Source organism: Jaculus jaculus, chromosome 14 (genome assembly GCF_020740685.1).
Source record: "Jaculus jaculus isolate mJacJac1 chromosome 14, mJacJac1.mat.Y.cur, whole genome shotgun sequence".
NCBI classification, from domain to species: Eukaryota; Metazoa; Chordata; class Mammalia; order Rodentia; family Dipodidae; genus Jaculus; species Jaculus jaculus.
This window is the reverse complement of record NC_059115.1, coordinates 23,979,612-23,984,233: the sequence shown is the minus strand read 5'-3', so window position 1 is coordinate 23,984,233 and position 4,622 is coordinate 23,979,612. Positions and strand designations below refer to the sequence as shown.

At 52.1% G+C, this 4,622-nt stretch overlaps 1 pseudogene; it reads left to right on the top strand.

The window, feature by feature from the left end:
- The first annotated feature begins 3,173 nt into the window (after nucleotides 1-3,173).
- Nucleotides 3,174-4,418, top strand: LOC101615400 (annotated as a pseudogene).
- The last annotated feature ends 204 nt before the right edge of the window (nucleotides 4,419-4,622 follow it).

Genomic DNA, 4,622 nt, shown 5'->3' with positions numbered 1-4,622 from the left:
AGCTGCTTGGTAGAAAACCGTGAGTGTGAGGGGCAAGTGAGTCAGTGATATGTGAGATTTACCAATCAATCAGCATGCAGTTGCCCCTCTCACTGATGGGTACATGTGAACCCATGAGTCAGGATAGAACCTTCTGGGCCTGGGTTTCAGAGGGGCTGATGGATTTCCCTACCCACTCCTATCTCTCCCACCTCTGACGTTGCTCAATAAACATGTAGTAGGAGGGAGAAATAGACCCCCCATAAAACCAAGGAGGTTTGAGCCTTTCTTGTTAATGCAGCCAATTATGTCCAGACCTAACAGGGTTACGTGGGTGGCGAGTCACCTGGCATTGTGAAGGGGTGTCATGGGAGGCATGGACTGGTCAGGAAAATCAGGAAAGAGTCTGTGAAATTGTGACAACTGAGCTGATGTCTGAAGAAGACAGGAAAGGTTGGGGAAATAGCTCAGTGTACTTGCTGAGCATGAGTACCTGAATTCGGGTCCCCAGAACCCATGTGAAAAGCTGAATGCTGTAGCTGGCTGGGAGGCAGAGACAGAAGAATGTCCCAGGAGCTTGTAGGCCAGCTAGCTACCCTGGCAAACACAGTGGTGAACAATAGCAGACCCTGTCTCAAACAAGGTGAGGACTAACCTCTGAAGTTGTCCTCTGACCTCCACATGCATGCTGTGGTACGTGTGCCCTCCGCCACAAAGAAGACAGGGAGAGGGCATGGAGAAAGAATAGTCCAAAATTTGCACTGGTGTCAGAGAAGTGGATGGCCTAACTTTTTAGGGCTGCTTGAGGCCCTGCAGCTGAGAGATTTGTTGAGAGGACAAACAGTGACAGAGAGAGGTCAGCCCACGTGAAGCCCAGCATGCAGCAGGTGCTCGGTCCAGAGAAACAGTCACGGCATGTGGCAGCCTCTGTGTACGTGCTGTGCACGGGTACATGCTGTCTCCACAGGCCTGTGCTGTGCGAGCGATTAACGTCCCCATGAGTAATTAGGGACAGAGGGGCCCAGTCACTTCCCCAAGGCCACTCAGCTAGTAAGTGACAAAGCTTGGATTTGAACTCTCAGCCTACGTGCATTCAGCTACTGTGGCATTTTGCCTTTCATTGTTGCTGGCGTCATTATTGCTGTGAGTTTAGCTACAAAGACAAGGGGCCTCTCTCCCTTTCCCCCTAGCCATGCCAGAAACAACTGAAAACCAAGGTAAGGGCCCGGGTGCTGACGTGAAGACACTGCTCAGGCTCCTTGAAATCAGAGTCAGCTGACTGTCCTGATGTTGTGTGACAAGTGGGGTCCTCGGCATCCGAGGTCAACATTTTCCCCAGGGTTGGGGATCACTGGGGTGACACATTCAGGCCGTGCCCAGCTGGCTGGCTCTGCATCAAGCTGTGAGTCCAGCTGAGCTGGGCTGGGTGACTCTGCCCTATGGGCATGGTTTCTGGTCATCTGTGAAGGGACAGTAACTACTCAGGGATTCTTTTCTCAGGGAAACGGCACATAGAATGCTATAGTTAATGTTGATTGTCAACTTGACAAGATCTAGGATGTCCTGAAAGACGAATCTCTGGGCATGTCTGAGAGGAGTCTCTAAATTTGATTAATTGGGGGCGGGAAGACCCACTATAAGTGTGGATGGTGTCGTCCAGGGCTGAATCCAACGGGGGAAGTGAGCTGAGGAGTGGCATTCGTGGCTCTCTGCTTCCTGGCTGAAGTGGGAGCACAGCCTGCCGTTTCCAGAGCCTGCCGCCAATTCCCTGCCATCTTCCCCACAAGCTAATATAAACCTCGCCTCCCTGAAGGTACTTTTTGTGAAGAAAATTTTTGTCACAGCAACAAGGAAAGTAACTTACACACCGAGCAGGTGGAAATTCAGCGTCTTCGGAGCTTGTCTGGGGACTGATAAGTGGCTCAAAGGTGTCAAGGTCAGAAAGTGCCAGAGCCGGGATCTGCCCATGCCCGCTGGAGTCCAGCACTACACGGCATGCTTTGTGGTGTGGCACAGTTTGCTCAGGTGAGCATGACTTGAGGAGTGGCAGCTGCAGTTGGAGACCTTATAGACTCGTGTACCTGTGCTCTGTAAGACTGCCAGATGTGAAAGGGTCATCTAAGCAGGGGCAGCATGAGGAGGCGCTGTGAACGGGTAGAGGGTTGGAGTCTAAAGCTTTTGATGGGGCAAGGGCTCAGGTCAGTGGGAGAGCTCTTGCCCGGCAGGTCCAAGGCCCTGGATTCCGTCCCCAGCACGACAGTCAACTGATCGGTCAGTCAATCCCAACGAAAGCCCTTGATCCTGTGTTGAGTCTAAGAGTCTGTGTTGCTGTGCTAGGGAGTCTGATCTGGACCCATGACTGTAGACCGGCCCCAGACGCGAGCCCTCTCCACTAATTTCCTCCCCATCTGCTGTAGGAACTGACACCATTACTCTCACAGGCAGATAAAGTGCTTCCTTTCTTTAAAGTTTTACACTTTCTCATTTCTCTTTATTGATGATCTCTTAAACAAGCTGTAGTTGTATTAGCTACGATGACATCACCTCTGTTGATGGGTCTGTGGGATGGGAACAACATCACACAGTGGGCTTGCTGTGAAGGGATGTGGAACTTATTGTTTCCCAGTCATGAAGGCTGGGAATGCATTAAGTCTTTTTCTCCTGAGGCCTTTCTCCTAGGCTTGCACAAGGTGTCCTCTCTCTGCGTTCTCAGGTGCCATTCTTCTGCCTGTGTCCTGACCTGTTCTTACAAGGACACTGTTTCCCTCAGATTAGACCCACTATAATGGCCTCCTTTCACCTTTGGTCTCTCTCAGGAATTTTTCTCTGGAGGCTGGGATGTAGCTGGCACCATCCATCCAGCCAGCCAGCCAGCCAGCCTCCCTACATAAACCAAGCATGGAGGTGAATGCCTATAATTCCAGCACTCAGCAACTGGAGGCAAGAGCCAGGAGGATCATAAGTTCAAGGTCATCCTTAGCTACGTATCAAGCTCAAGGCCAGCCTGGGATACATGAAACCCTGTATCAAGAAAAAAAGAAAAAAGAAAAAACACCAACCAACCATCACCACCAACAAACTTGTCTCTATACCCACTTCCATTCTCCATGCTAGGAGTTAGGGCATATGAATTAAAAAATATTTACTTAGAACTGTCGAGACCGCGTCCATGCTGTGAGCACAGCCCCTCGCAGCTCTTCCGCTGCCACCGCCGGTCCACGCCCGCCTCCCAGCTCCCCATGGATGATGATATCGCTGCGCTCGTTGTGGACAATGGCTCCAGCATGTGCAAGGCCGGATTCGCTGGTGAGGATGCTCCCCGGGCCGTCTTCCCTTCCATCGTGGGGCGCCCGCGGCACCAGGGCGTGATGGTGGGCATGGGCCAGAAGGACTCCTACGTAGGTGATGAAGCTCAGAGCAAGAGAGGCATCCTGACCCTGAAGTACCCCATCGAACACGGTATTGTCACCATCTGGGACGACATGGAGAAGATCTGGCATCACGAGCTGCGTGTGGCCCCGAGGAGCACCCCGTGCTGCTCACCGAGGCCCTCCTGAACCCCAAGGCCAACCGTGAAAAGATGACCCAGATCATGTTCGAGACCTTCAACACCCCAGCCATGTACGTGGCCATCCAGGCCATGCTGTCCCTGTATGCCTCTAGTCGTACCACTGGCATCGTGATGGACTCCGGCGATGGGGTCACCCACACTGTGCCCATCTATGAGGGCTACGCTCTCCCCCATGCCATCCTGCGTCTGGACCTGGCTGGCCGGGACCTGACAGACTACCTCATGAAGATCCTGACTGAGCGTGGTTACAGCTTCACCACCACAGCCGAGCGGGAAATTGTGCGTGACATCAAGGAGAAGCTGTGCTACATCACCCTGGACTTTGAACAGGAGATGGCCACTGCTGCGTCCTCCTCTTCCCTGGAGAAGAGCTCCGAGCTGCCTGATGGCCAGGTCATCACCATTGGCAATGAGTGGTTCCGTTGCCCTGAGGCACTCTTCCAGCCTTCCTTCCTGGGCATGGAATCCTGCGGGATCCACGAACTACCTTCAACTCCATCATGAAGTGTGATGTTGACATCCGCAAGAACCTGTATGCCAACACAGTGCTGTCTGGTGGTACCACCATGTACCCAGGCATTGCGGACAGGATGCAGAAGGAGATCACAGCCCTGGCGCCCAGCACAATGAAGATCAAGATCATCGCGCCCCCTGAGTGCAAGTTCTCTGTGTGGATCGGCGGCTCCATCCTGGCCTCGCTGTCCACCTTCCAGCAGATGTGGATCAGCAAGCAGGAGTACGATGAGTCTGGCCCCTCCATCGTCCACCGCAAATGCTTCTAGGCGGACTGTTACCGAGCTGCGTTACACCCTTTCTTGACAAAACCTAACTTGCACAGAAAACGAGATGACATTGGCATGGCTTTATTTGGTTTTTTTTTTTTCCTTTTTAAAAAAAATTTAAATTTTGTTTTTTTGGTTTTGGCGCTTTTGACTCAGGATTTAAAAACTGGTACGGTGAAGGTGACAGCAGTCGGTTGGAGCAAGCATCCCCAAAGTTCTACAATGTGGCCCGAGGACTTTGATTGTACATTGTTCCTTTTTTTAATAGTCATTCCAAGTATCCCATGAGA